The sequence below is a fragment of the Triturus cristatus genome, chromosome 6, assembly GCF_964204655.1.
Source record: "Triturus cristatus chromosome 6, aTriCri1.1, whole genome shotgun sequence".
In the NCBI taxonomy this organism is placed as follows: domain Eukaryota; kingdom Metazoa; phylum Chordata; class Amphibia; order Caudata; family Salamandridae; genus Triturus; species Triturus cristatus.
The window spans coordinates 57,049,928-57,065,164 of record NC_140589.1 but is presented as its reverse complement, the minus strand read 5'-3'; the positions used below and the strand labels follow the sequence as shown (position 1 = coordinate 57,065,164).

Below are 15,237 nucleotides of genomic sequence, written 5' to 3'. Positions count from 1 at the left end.
AGAACTTGAACTTGTTATTTTTGCTGCAGGCCGAAGTGGTTTTGTGAAGAGTAGCATGTTACTGTAAACTATTTGACTTTATTGACTTTATTAACGTGGGTTATTTTTTACTTATTTTGTACAGTACTGTTGCTGTACTGTGGCTTAGCACCCCTAGAGGACTATGCAAGAACAGTAAGTCATTTCTATATTAAAAGCACTTTCTGCAATACAAACGAGACTCGCATACCAAGCCCAGTGGCTTAATATACAACCAGTTTGATTAAAATATTTGCACCACCAAATAGGACTGCGCAGTAGAAATGGTTTGTGTGTACAAGAGAACAATACACATACTTTATGTAGGCCCAACTGAAGATCTCCTACACTCCTAAATGCCTCATGTTTAACAGAAATCATTTGCACCCCTAAACACCTCTGAAACTGTCTGCACACCAGAAGATGCAATCTTCAGAACAGTCAAATCTAGAGATGAAAACTCATATTTGCCACAACAGCAGTTAGGAGAGGAAAACACAACAAAATGGAGCAGGTCCAGTAAGGCAGTCACAGAGAACAATGCCTATGAAACACAAGTGTCTCCAGCAACTAAGTAACCATCAGCAGTGAATATGTACACATGAATACCTTCCTACCTGCTGAAACAAAAAACTAGTTTGGCAGCTGGTCCAAGTTTTGTAGGCCAATGTGTAGACATTTCCTGTGCACAGAACGGTCTCTTTTAAAGGCTATTGCTTTCAGACATTGATGGAAAAGGCATTTAGATTATTTCTGCCTTATTTCTCTTGATGTACTTTTTGAGAGTATGAATAAAACCTCCTCTCTGAGGTCATCCAGTTTTAATTCCTGTTGCCAACGTGTAGTCGGTATCCCACTTCAATCCATGATTAACAGTTATTTCTCAGAATGGGGATTAAGAAGCAGAGATGCAGCCCTGTCTTCCACCCCATAAACGCCTTGTCCAACAATATTTAAAATATGTCCTTTCCACGAACATTAAAGGAAGGAGTCTGTGCTCATGCCACCACCGCCGCCAGCTTCAGATGCTGCTGTAGGGGTAATCCACTGAAGAGAGGGCAGCAGCATTCCTCTCTACTGCGAAGAACGAGATGGTGCCCAGGAAGCCACAGAGCACATGATGAGCAGCTGCCACTGTAGGAGCAGGTAGTTGCTATAGAAGAAGGCCACAGCCACACTAATAGACTGAACAAACTTGAAAACAGCAAAAGCGGGAGCACTTTCCTCAGAATAGAGGAACCCTAAAATGCTGAGCAGCTGCACATTGAAGCAGCTGTCTCCGAGACCCAACAGGAAGCTGCAGAACAGTGCAAGGGATATCCTGGGTTCCATGTAAGCTCTGCTCTTAGTCCAAGCGCTTGACGATATCGCTGCATCATTAGGGACATTAAAGAATATAAGATAGAAGGCCAGGAAGTGCACAACCAGGCCCAGCAGCACAACTGGGTTACGGACAAAACGGGTACTCTTTCCCATCAGGAGCCCAAAGATCCCGCCACCTAATATGTTTCCAATGCCAATGAAGATGCCAGAGAGGCCGATGAGGCTCTTTTTATCAGCCCCAAATCTGTTTGTGGCACGGATGCAGGTACCGTACACACCAGAGTAGTAGGTCAGCTCCAGGCCTGTGTAGGCAATGGATACACTCAGAAGTAGCATCTCTTTTGTGATGAACAGTTTCACAGATCTCTTGAAGGTATCCAGAGCTTTGGCCATGTTACTCAGCACAGGTACACTCACACTGCGGGTAGTGGCACAGCTTGTAGGTGTAGCATGATGAGTATAATACTGTAAATGCTAAGCAATAATTACGGTATGGCTTGTAGAAAGCGTAATGTTTATATTTGTACTTTTACTTTAGTTGTGATACGAGTATTGAAATATGCGCATTTTGTTTCAGCATGATATAGGGGGATTAACCCCTTCAGTGCCCGCCCCTTTCCCCGCCCAGTGCCGGCCGTTGCATTAGCGGGCGGGGTCTATGACGAGCTGGACTCGTCATGGGCACAGCGCCACCGCGGCCCATGACGAGTCCAGCTCGTCATGGGCACTGAAGGGGTTAATGATAGTTTGCGCGTGCTCCGGAAATAGAAATAGATGGCTATCACGTGGTAGACGTTCGCGCGCATATTTCCTGTTGTGGGAGTGTTGCTGGCGACGTTGTACACGTGCATAATGGCGCGTTAGTGCGCATTAGATATTTCGTGCGCGGTTGATGTAGTCCGGCAGTTGTAGGCGAGACGTTTGTGAAAGCAGAATAAACCGTAATTTTTCCTCGACTATATTTATTAAATATCTGTTTTTTAGTCAGGAAAAGGTTGTAAACGTGCTAATTGCGAGGTTGGGTTATGTGAGTAATTGCTAATACCGTAAAACTGTGTTGTTGTGTAGTGCTGGTGTTAGTAATGTGTTAATTGTGGGAAGTATAAGAAAGAGTGTATTTGAAAATGTATTTTATGTACTGCGGGTAAGTGTATGAGTAACTGTAAACTTTGGGAGGTTAAAATTTAAACGAAGTATGCGGGGTGCGGTTTTGAGCGTACTTGTGAGATGTATTACGAGCTGTTCGTGATATAAGTGTTGTTAGGTGAGGAAGTGAGAAGGACAATGGTAGGTTCGATAGGTAGTAGGAAAAACTCATTAGGAATGTTTTAACAAGTTAACACGATACGAAAGTGAATTATTTGAGACGCATGTATTGTTGATACATGTAATGTAGTGCGCGCAACCTAAATTGGCATATTTAATGCATGTTCAGGTGCTTGTTTAGTGTTGTGATATATAGTAGTACGTGTTACTGTTGTGTATACTTTTGTACGTTAATGCGTGATAGCATTGCAGTGATAGACAACTTTTGTAGTGTATGTTTATTAAAGGTGCAAGAAGTAAAACGGTTAAGAGATGTAAAATAATATAGTGCGTGAGGTTTATGTACTTAATTATGAATATAGAGTTAAGGGGTATGCACATATGTAATTGTGTTATTTATGAATAATAAGTTACGAGTATGCTGTTGGGAGGTAAAGTGTAAAGTGAAAGTGGGTAGTAGTTGGGGGAGGCAGGTAATAAATAATAAGTTAAGGTTGCTTTATACGGAGCAAACATATTGTAAATAAATTGTATTTTATTGTGCGTAGCATATTGTATTTGGAAATGCAGTATATGCTATGAAATGTTTGAAGTGCTCCTACTAAGTGAAGTGGACAGAGAAAGGACAAGTGGGCGAGAAGGAGGAGAATAGTAAATAATGGTTAGGAATTAGGTAATGTGGAGAGAGAAAAGGCAAGTGAGGTAAGGGGCTGGGTTAGTATAAAAATGTCAAGGATTGGTTTTGCAAAAAAACATAACATAAATAAAATGTATTGTATTTTTGCGTTAAGTGGTGTTGGGTGGCAGCTTGTAGAGAAAAAGAAACAAGTGGGAAAGAGAAGAGAGGTTTGCAACTAATAGGTTTATATTGTTTGTATGAAGAAAACATACTATAAATAAAATGCATGTTGTTGTTACTATCATATTCTATTTACAAATGTAGTATTTGTTTAACCCCTTCTATGCCCATGAAGAGCTGGACTCGTCATGGAGCACAGTCGCGCTGTGCCCATGACAAGTCCAGCTCGTCATGAGGCATTCCCTGGGGAATCCCTCTGGTGCGGGCACCAGAGGCATTCCCTTTCATTCAAAATAGCTTCGGGAGCTGGGGAAGAGCTTCCCCAGCTCCCGAGGCCCCCCCCCCCCTTTCACTGTAATGACGATCGGCGCCGACGTCATTGCAGTGAAAGTGAAACTGAAATGAGCCAAGAGGCTCATTTCAGTTTCACTTTCTACGTGCTCAGGGGGCTATCTCAGCCCCCTGAGCACGTAGAAAGACGGCAGAGGTATCGTTGGAAAGGGGAGAATCTTCCCTTTCTAATGGTACCCCTCCCCAGTGGATCCCTGCTTGGGGATCACCACAGGAGGGCGATCCCCAAGCAGGGATCCACCCACTAGATACCAGGGAGGGGGGAGCAGCCCCTTGGGCAAGGGCCTTTGCTCCCCCTAAATAATTTTGCCATAATTTAGTCTTTTTGCCCTCCCTGGGGGGCAGATGGGGGCAGTAGCCCTCAATCTGCCCCCCCTGGGGGGCAAAAAGCCAGGGAATTTTTTACAAAAATAAAAATAGGGGTGGGGGCTGCCCAAAACGGGCAGGCCCATGCCCCCACCCCACCCCCCAATTATCACAGTCTTTCTGCCCCCCCCCCCGGGGGCAGAAGGGGCATAGGCCCCTAATCTGCCCCTTCGGGGGGGCAGAAAGCCCACTATACACCAGGGATTTCTTTTCAGGTTTTTTTAGGTTGGGGGCTGACCGAAATGGGCACGCCAATGCCCCCACCCACCCACCACCATTACAGCCTTTCTGCCCCCCAGGAGGCAGATGGGAGCTGTTGCCCCCAATCTGGCCCCCCCTGGGGGCGCAGAATGCCCACTAGAAACCATGGATTTTTTTGTTTTATTAGTGTAGTTGTAGGGGCTCCCCAAAATGGGCATGACAATACCCCACCCCACCCCCAGAGAAATTCCAGTCTTTCTGCCCCCCCAGGAGGGCAGATGGTGGCAGTGGCCCCTGATCTGCCCCCTTGGGGGGCAGAAAGCCCACTAGACGCCAGCGAGTACGCAGGCTTTTTTTATGCGTGGGGGTGGGGGCTGCCCAAAATGGTCATACCAATGCCCCCACCCCCACAAAAAATAGCCACAGTCTTTCTGACCCTTTAGGGGCATATCGGGATGAAACCCCCTTCCCCGATTCCCCCCCCAGGGCGGCAGAAAGCCCACTGGGCTCCGAATTATTTTTACCAATGTGCATACCTGTGGATTTTGGGCCCTAGCGCAGTTGGCACGTAGGCAAACCTAGCAAACCTGTACTTTTTTGAAAACTAGACACCGAGAGGAATCCAGGATGGGGTGACTTCACTGGCTCTCACCAGGTTCTGTTACCCAGAATCCATTGCAAACCTAATATTGTGTCCAAAATAACACATTTTCCTCACATTTCTGTGGTGGAAAGTTCTAGAATCTGCGTGGGTCCACAAAATTCCACCCACCCTGCGTTCCCCAAAGTCTTCAGAGAAAAATGGTACCTCACTTGCGTGGGTAGGCCTAGTGCCCGCGTCAGACAAGGGCCCAAAACCTATTGAGGAGACATCAAAATTACCTATCACAAAACAACCTGGTTTTGCAAAGGGGGTCACATGAGTTTTTGGCCCCGGTCTTGGCGGCCATCTAGGGAAACCTACCAAACCCACACATTTCTGGAAACTAGACACCCGGGGGATTCCAGGGAGGTATGGTTTGCGTGGATCCCCCAACGTTTCCTTACCCAGAATGCCCTGCAAACGTCAAATTTAGCTGAAAAATCCCCTTTTTCACACTTTTTTGTGGTGGAAAGTTGTGGCATCAACGGGCTGACACAAATTTCCTACCACCCAGCATTCCCCCGGGTCTCCCGATAAAAACGGTGCCTCACTCGTGTGGTAGGCCCATGTACCCGCGACAGGCAAGGGCCCACAACGCAGTGAGGCGACATGAAATTTGCCTATCTCAAAACGACCTGGTTTTGCAAGGGGGGTCACTTGGGTTTTTGGTCCAGTGCTCGGTGGCCACCTAGGGGTACCTACCAAACCCACACATTTCTGAAAACTAGACACCCGGGGGATTCCAGGGAGGTATGGTTTGCGAGGAACCCCCAACGTTTCCTTACCCAGAATGCCCTGCAAACGTCAAATTTAGCTGAAAAATCACCTTTTTCACACTTTTTTGTGGGGGAAAGTTGTGGCATCACCGGGCTGACACAAATTTCCTACCACCCAGCGTTCCCCCGGGTCTCCCGATAAAAACGGTGCCTCACTCGTGTGGGAGGCCCATGTACCCGCGACAGGTCAAGGGCCCAAAACGTAGTGAGGCGACATGAAATTTGCCTATCTCAAAACGACCGGGTTTTGCAAGGGGGGTCACTTGGGTTTTTGGCCCGGTGGCCACCTAGGGGAACCTATCAAACCCACACATTTCTGAAAACTAGACACCCGGGGGATTCCAGGGAGGTATGGCTTGCGTGGATTCCCCAACGTTTCCTTACCCAGAATGCCCTGCAAACCTCAAATATAGCTGAAGAAATCACCTTTTTCACACATTTTCATGTGGGAAAGTTGTGGCATCACTGGACTGGCACAAATTTCCTACCACCCAGCGTTCCCACGGGTCTCCTGATAAAAACGGTGCCTCACTCGTGTGGGAGGCTCAAGTACCCGCGACAGGCAAGGGCCCACAACGTAGTGAGGCGACATGAAAATTGCCTACCTCATAACGACCTGGTTTTGCAAGGGGGGTCACCTGGGTTTTTGGCCCGGTGCTCGGTGGCCACCTAGGGGTACCTACCAAACCCACACATTTCTGAAAACTAGACACACGGGGGATTCCAGGGAGGTATGGTTTGCGAGGATCCCCCAACGTTTCCTTACCCAGAATGCCCTGCAAACGTCAAATTTAGCTGAAAAATCACCTTTTTCACACTTTTTTGTGGGGGAAAGTTGTGGCATCACCGGGCTGACACAAATTTCCTACCACCCAGCGTTCCCCCGGGTCTTCCGATAAAAACGGTGCCTCACTCGTGTGGGAGGCCCATGTACCCGCGACAGGCAAGGGCCCAAAACGTAGTGAGGCGACATGAAATTTGCCTATCTCAAAACGACCGGGTTTTGCAAGGGGGGTCACTTGGGTTTTTGGCCCGGTGCTCGGTGGCCACCTAGGGGAACCTATCAAAACCACACATTTCAGAAATGTTTGGGTTTGGCAGGTTTCCCTAGGTGCCGGCAGAGCTAGGGTTCAAAAACTACAGCTAGGCACTTTGCCAAAAAGGTTCATTTTTCACTGCGAAATTGAGGTGTGCCACAATGCGTTTTGCGCCTTTTCCTGTCGCGGGCACTAGGCTGACCCACACAAGTGAGGTACCATTTTTCTCGGAAGACGTTGGGGAACGAGGGGTGGGTGGAAATTTGTGTATCCAAGCAGATTCCAGAACTTTCCACCAGAGAAATGTGGGGGAAATGCGTTTTTTTGGCAATGTTTTAGGTTTGCAAGGGATTCTGGGTAACAGAACCTGGTGGGAGGCAGTCAAGTCACCACATCCTGGATTCCCCTGGGTGTCTAGTTTTCAAAAATGTATAGGTTTGCTAGGTTTCCCTAGGTGCCGGCAGAGCTATGGTTCAAAAACTACAGCTAGGCACTTTGCCAAAAAAGGGTCATTTTTTTCTACGAAATTGAGGTGTGTCCACCTTACGTTTTGCGCCATTTCCTGTCGCGGGCACTGGGCTGACCCACACAAGTGAGGTACCATTTTTCTCTGAAGACTTTGGGGAACACTGGGTGGGTGGAAATTTGTGGATCCACTCAGATTCCAGAACTTTCCACCAGAGAAATGTGGGGAAAAGTGGGTTTTTTGGCAATTTTTTAGGTTTGCAAGGGATTCTGGGTAACAGAACCTAGTGGGAAGCAGTCAACTCACCCCATCCTGGATTTCCCTGGGTGTCTAGTTTTCAAAAATGTATAGGTTTGCTAGGTTTCCCTAGGTGCCGGCAGAGCTAGGGTTAAAAAACTATAGCTAGGCACTTTGCTAAAAAAGGGTAATTTCGCATTGTGAAAATGTGGTGTGTTCACGTTGGGTTTTGAGCCATTTCCTGTCGTGGGCACTATGCCTACCCCTACAAGTGAGGTACCATTTTTATCGGGAGACTTAGGGTAATTCAGATTTGTAAAGGAACTGTTATTACCTATTGACTTTTGATGCATTTCTGCCTTCCAAATGAAAGACATTGTGTAAAAAAGAAGTCATTCTAAAAAATGACTGATAATTCTCATGCTAGTATGAGTATTCCCAATTTCGGAAAGGTGCAAATATCTACTGTTTCTAAACTCTATAATTTGTTCCCATTTCAGAAATACATAGGTTTCTTTCGTACCGATTTTTCCATGTACACATTTTTACAGAATAATTACTATATACCCGGTACATAATTAAAAACCATTGCAAGTTACTGCTCAGTTTTTGGCTCTGGGTTCGTCGGGTTCTTGGTGAACCTACAAGTCCTATATATCCCCACAACCAGTAATGTCCAGCGGATGTAACGGTATATTGCTCTCAAAGAGCTGTAAAAATTAGAAGAAGTTACAGGTGAAAACGTTGACACAAAAGGCGCTTTTTTTCAACAAATTTTCAATTTATCCTATATTTAACTGTTAGTTTCTATAAAGAAACCTTGATGGATCTACACAAATGACCCCTTGCTGAATTCATAATTGTCTACTTCTCTAAAATGTATAGCTTTCCAGGATATATTATTGCTTTCGTACCCATTTCTACCATTAACTGGAAGGAGGTTGAAAGCACAAAAATAGCAAAAATAGGCTATGTCCCAGAAAAATGCCAAAACTGTGTAAAAAAATGTTGGGTTTCTGACAAAAGTCTGGTATCCCCTAAAAGATGGGAAAATGGTGATTTCAGCCCCACAAACCCTTTTTTGATAACATTTGCAGGGAAAAGCCCAGATGCTTTCATTTACAGCCCGTTTTTCTCATTCTCCGCCCCAAAAACTGAATTTTGCTGTATTTTGGCTAATTTCTGTGACCCCTCCAGGGGAATCCACAAACCCTGAGTACCTTCAGAACTCCCATGATGTTGGAAGAAAAGGACGCAGATTTGGCGTGGATACCTTATGTGGTCAAAAAATTACAGGGGCCTCAGTGCGCACTACCCCAAATAGCCAAAAAAGGTCGTGGCACAGGAGGGGAAAAGGCCTGGCAGCGACGGGGTTAAAATTTTGCTGTAAGTGCTGGATAGCATAAGTAGTAAGTATGTAGGGAGGGGAGATTAGGAAATTGCGTTAAGGGCGTTTGTGAAGTGAACATTTCACCAGGAAAATACATTGCTTTTAATTAATACTTTTAAAGCAGCACATACATGAGCGTCTTCCTTTTTGCCTGCTAATTGTAATACGCGCAAAACATTATTGAAAAGTATTGTGTGCACAAAAGGAGTATAGTGCATACAGTAAGAAATAGGAAGGGAAACAGAAGGCATAGGCAATATTGTAAAAAAAACTTGTAAAGCAGCACATACATGAGCATTTTTTTTGCCTGCTAATTGGAATACGCTCAAAACTTTATTGAAAAGTATTGTGTGCACAAAAGGAGTATTGTGCATACAGTAAGAAATACAAAGGGAAACAAAAGGCATACGCAATGTTACATAAATGCTGCCGGCCATTAAGGTAAGAAAGTGCCGCCTGTTGGGTACACGGAAAAGGAAAAGAAGAAAGTGTATGGGGTGGGGGAAAGAAATGGGGAGAGAGATAACATAATAAGGTAGGGTTAGAGGTATAAAGGTAATGTGGTATAAACAAACGTATTTAGTTGTGTTTAGCGCAGTCTATTTGGAATGTAACATATGTTATGGCATTAGTTTTGAGCGTGTTAGGCGTCAATGTGAAGAAGAAACTAATTAAGTAAGTAGGGAGGGAGGCTGTAAATAGCGCGGTAAAAATGTTTACGTGAAAGAATATTTAATAATTAAAATGTCTTATATTGTGTATAAGGTCTTGTGTGCGCAAAAGCTGTACGCGTTTAAAATGTGGTTTAGGAGTTGATAGGCGTGGACGTGGAGAGCGTAAGGGGCAAGCAAAAGTAAGTATATATAGTTAATTATAGAAAGACATTGAAAGGTTATGTGTAAATATAAGTTTGTTGTGCATGAGTAATAAATTGTGAGAATGCCGCTTGTTGAGTACATGGAGAAAGAAAGGAAGGAAGTAGGGGAGGAAAGGTAGGAGCAGAGGCAGTATATAATAAATTAAGTTTGCTGAGATGCAGTAAATGGCATGAATAAAATGTATTTTGCTGTGCGTAGAAGATTGTATTTTAGATTGCAGCATGTGCTATAATCTTTGCCAAAGTAGTGTTAAGTGGCAACATGCTGAAAATATAGTGTTGGAATAATTTATATGAAGGACATATGACAAAAAAGAAACTTATTTTATTGCTTTTATTGCATTGTGTTTGAGAATGCTGTACACGGTACAAAGTGTGCTTTAAGTGCTGTTGGTTAGCAAGTTGTAAAAGTGTTGTCTATTAGGTATGTAGAAAAAGAAAAGAAGGAAGTAGAGAGAAAGTGGCGGAAAAGGGGTAGAGAGATAGCATATAATAAGGCCGAGTTGGTAAAATGGAGTAAATGTGGTATAAATATAATGCATTTTGTTATACTTTACGCAATGTATTTGTGAATGCAGCATGCCTTTTATGTTTGCCTTAAGCGCTGCTGTACGGCCATGTTTTATATTTGTACTTTTAGCAGTAGATATTTGTTTGTGATATGAGTATAGCATTATGTGCGTATTGTTTGTGTGTGCTATAGTGGAATTAACTATAGTGTGCGGGTGCTCCGCAAATAGAAATAGACGTGCTATTATGTGGTAGATGTTCGTGTGCACATCTGCTGTTGTCGGAGTGTTGCTGACGACACTGTGTGAGTGCATAATGGCGTGTTAGTGTGCATTAAGATATTTTGTGCACGGTGGAGGTAGTGTAGCAGCTTTAAGCGAGCTGTTTGCGAAAGTAAAAGAAAAGTAAGTTTACCCGAAGTATATTTATTAAATAAATATGTTTTAGCATAAAAAAAGTTGCAAACGTGTGAATTGCAATGTTGTTTTTTGTTAGTAATTGCGAATACGATAAAACTGTATTGTTTTTTAGTGTTGGTGTTAGCAATGTGTTTATTGTAGGAAGTATGGTAAACATTGTATACAAGAAAGATATTTTATGTACTGCGGGTAAGTGTAAAGTTTGGGTTTGAGAGGGTAAAAGTAAAAAACGGATTCACGCTGTGGTTTTAAACATGCTTGTGAGTTGGATTACGAGATGTTGGCAATGCGAGTGTCATGAGGTGATGACGTGTGGGAGAATGACAAGGTGGGTGGTAGCAAAAACGTTTGATACGCCTTAGCGTAAGTTAACACAATCCGAAATGAAACGTTTTGGGACGCATATTTTAGTATTATACATGTAATGTAGTGCGCGCAACCTAAATTGCCATATCTACTGCATTATAGCGATATGTGCGTATTGTTTGTGTGTGATATAGGTGGATTAACGATAGTATGTGCGTGCTCTGCAAATAGAAATAGACGGCTATTTTGTGGTAGACGTTCGCGCGCATATTCTCAATTGTTGGAGTGTTGCTGATAACGCAGTGCGCGTGCATAATGGCGTGGTAGTGCGCATTAAGATATTGTGTGCGCGGTGGAGGTAGTGCAGCAGTTTTAAGTGAGATGTTTGTAAAGGTATAGTAAATAGTAAGTTTCCCCAAACTATATTTAGCAAATAAAGGTTATAGGCAGATAGTAAGAGATTATGGGTAAATATAAATGCGTTATGTATGAGCGGTAAATTCTGAGACTGCTGCCTGTTGAGTACGTAGAGTAAGAAAGGGAAAACTGCGGGGGATAAGGGTAGCAGGGATAGAGGTAGTATATAGCCCAGACCGCCCCCACTTCGGCGCCTCAAGCACTGAAAGTAATGGTCCTGAATACACGCTCCCTCCAAAAACACGCCATAGAAATTTTCACGTTTCTACAAAACGAGGCCCCAGACATCCTGGCCTTGCCGGAAACTTGGTTGGATGAAGATTCGGGACCCACTACACTGGCGGCGCTCCCAGATGGTTATGACATATTCTGGCACAATCGCCCCACCGGTAAAAGAGGTGGAGGGGTAGCGTTCCTTTTTAAAAAACACTTAAGGATAGAGAAAGTGTCTGGTGAAACTCTGGCAGGGGCTGACATGCTGACCATTAAGGTCTGTCTTCACTCCTCGAGCATCACGATTTCTATGCTCTACCGCCCCCCGAAATGCCCCCCCAACTTTACCAACCTTTTTATCGAATCTATCACCAACCTCCGTTCACGTTTCCAACACCTCCTGGTAATGGGAGATTTTAATTTCCATTGGGATCAACAACCCAGGGAGGCTCAGGCCCGTCAATTAGAAGAGACTCTAACCGAGCTCGGTCTCTCCCAATTAATTACCATTCCTACTCATGTGCAGGGACACATCCTGGACCTGGTCTGGTCCACCATCCCCTCCTTATTACTTAAAGAAGTCGTCCCATGCCCTTGGTCTGACCACTCCTGTATTCATTTGATACTTCCCCTTACAGAACACACAAGGCCTCCCACTGCGACTTGGAAGCTTGTGCGCACCTGGTCCAAAATAGAAGGCCAGACGCTGCTAAACGTCCTCCGCAATCTCCCTCCCATTAAATGGGCGTCAGCGGATTCAGAATCTGAGGTTGATCTAGAAGGGGGGGTTGCTGCCTTCTCCGATCGACTTTCTGCTGCAATTAACACAGTGGCCCCGGAAAAGAAAGTTAAATTCTGCATTAAAGGCAAAGGGGCCCTGTGGTTCTCGGAAGAACTTAGGACTTCCAAACGAGTCCTACGCCAGCATGAACGACTATGGCGGAAACACTATAACCCTCAGGCACTGGCAGACTACAGAAGAGAACTAGCCTCATATAAAAAAGCACTGCTACGTAGCAAGGCAATTTTCTGTGAAAACAGAATCCTGTCTGCCCCAAATAAACAAAAAGAAACGTTTAGAATCCTGAAGGAACTAAGTCAAAAACAATCACAGACCACCCCACCCAGCAAGGAACAATGTAATAACTTCCTCACATACTTTTCAAAGAAAATTCAGGACATCCTGATGGAGATTGGCACTTCTCCCTGCACACCTTTACCCAAGGTAGTGGATGACTCACAGGTCAGGATGGCCGAGCCCCTTTCCTCCTTCCCACTCTTGGGAATAGAGGCCCTCCAAGACCTGGCCAAAAAGACCAAATCTGGGTCTCCAGCCGACCCCTGCCCGCCTAGGATTTTTAATCTTGCATTCCCAGAAATCGAGCATGACATCCTGGCCCTTCTCAATGCCTCCCTACGCTTAGGGACGGTTCCTAACAGCTTCAAGGAAGCTAGAATTGCCCCCTCCTAAAAAAACCCGGCGCTGATATATCCAATATGAAGAACTACCGCCCCATTTCCCAACTCCCCTTCCTCGCCAAAATACTCGAACAGCACGTGCTGCAGAATCTTTCTAGATTCTTTGAAGATCACCATCTTCTGGGGGATAGGCAAGCAGGCTTTCGGGCACACCATAGCACCGAACTGGTAATGCTATCGGTTCTCGACGACATTAGATTAAATGCTGACAAGAAGAAGCCTTGCGTATTGATCCTTCTTGACCTGTCGGCAGCTTTCGACACGGTCAACCATGTCACTCTGCTGGAAAGATTACGCTCTCTGGGAGTGGTGGGACCTGCCCTACAATGGGTCGCCTCCTTTCTGACAGATCGCACCCAAAGAATTCAGATGGGCGAGTGGGTCTCAGAGAAGGGCCCTATTACCTGTGGAGTCCCGCAAGGGTCCGCACTCTCACCTCTTCTGTTCAACGTATACCTCAGTCCTTTAATCAAGACCTTATCGGATATGGACTGCCAGATTTTTAATTATGCAGATGATACACAGCTCATTCTCCACATCGAGAACTCCCCCCATGCACAAGCCAGAGCAAAAGAGATTCTAAGCTTTACGGTTAACTGGATGATGGCAAATTCATTGAAAATCAACCCTGATAAAACCGAAGTCCTGGCACTATCAGATGACCACAATCCGTGGAACTCCCGGTACTGGCCCCAGGAGCTGGGTGAGGCCCCTGTCCCGATCCCGGTAGTCAAAAGCCTGGGCATCAAAATAGATGACAAGCTCACCCTGGCCAACCAAGTTTCCATGGTCTTTGGCACCTGTGTGGGACTTCTCCGACTGCTAAGGAGACTGTCCCCCATTCTCTCATTTTCTACCATGAGAACCATTGTTTCAGCCATTATCTTGGCCCGGCTCGATTACGCCAACTCCCTGTACATTGGCCTTCCTGACTTCTTGGTTAGAAGACTGCAGATAGCAATGAATGATGCCGCCAGGCTCATTTTCAAATTACCGAGACACACTCCAGCCTCGACTCTCCTCCAACGCCTTCACTGGCTTCCGGTGAAACAAAGGGCTAAATTCAAGGGCCTGTGCATCGCCTATAAAGCCATCTATGGCCAAGCTCCCTCCTACATCAAACAGCGCCTCACAAAATACGTACCTGGACGTGTACTCAGGTCCTCTACAGGGAGTCTGCTATACTGTCCCAGCTTCAACTATGTCTCCAAAGGAGGGAGAGCATTCTCCTCCGTAATTCCCACTCTCTGGAACAAGCTTCCCAGTCAACTGCGAGCTGAAGATCGCCTCCTCCCTTTTAGGAAACAACTGAAAACCATTCTGTTTGTGGAAGCCTGGGGCTTAATTTAGCGATCAAGTGAACTGCTAGGTTTCTATGCTACTCTTCCTCTACAGCGCTTAGAGACCTTTTCGGTATTAAGCGCTCAACAAATCCAATTTAACATAACATAACATAATAAGGTAGGGTTGCTGAAATGCAGAAAGTATGTGCTGAATAAATTGCATTCAGGTGTGCCTTTCGCATTGTTTTTAATATTGCAGCATGCACTATAACGTTTGCTTTAAGTACTGCTGAGCGCAACATGTAGGAAATAGCGTGTTGGAATAGTTTCTGTAAAGAATATATTACATAAATAAAACATATTGGGCCCGATTCACAGAACTAACTTAAGACAAAATCCTAAACTTACTACCATTTTGGTATTCACAGAAGGCACTTACTCATTTCGGTATTCACAGAAGTTAGGAGTCCTAACTTTAGGACTCCTAAATGCCTTCTGTGAATACCGAAAGTCTTAAAATTAGGATTTTTCTCAGTTTAGTAGTAGTATAGTTAGGACTCCTAACTTTAGGACTCCTAAATGCCTTCTGTGAATACCGAAAGTCTTAAAATTAGGATTTTGCTCAATTTAGTAGTCCTAAGTTTAGGACTCCTAACTTTAGGACTCCTAAATGCCTTCTGTGAATACCAAAAACCTTAAAATCAGGATTTTTCTCAGTTTAGTAGTAGTATAGTTAGGACTCCTAACTTTAGGACTCCTAAATGCCTTCTGTGAATACCGAAAGTCTTAAAATTAGGATTTTTCTCAATTTAGTAGTCCTAAATTTAGACTTAGGACTACTAAATTGAGAAAAATCCTAA

The 15,237-nt window shown here is 44.7% G+C and overlaps 1 protein-coding gene and 1 pseudogene across 1 annotated transcript in view; one reads left to right on the top strand and one right to left on the bottom strand.

The window, feature by feature from the left end:
* Window positions 1-15,237, top strand: part of DNAH8 (dynein axonemal heavy chain 8) — a 13,985,216-nt gene that overhangs the window by 7,322,652 nt on the left and 6,647,327 nt on the right. The window lies entirely within an intron of this gene.
* On the bottom strand, window positions 1,040-1,760 carry LOC146813762 (UNC93-like protein MFSD11 pseudogene; annotated as a pseudogene).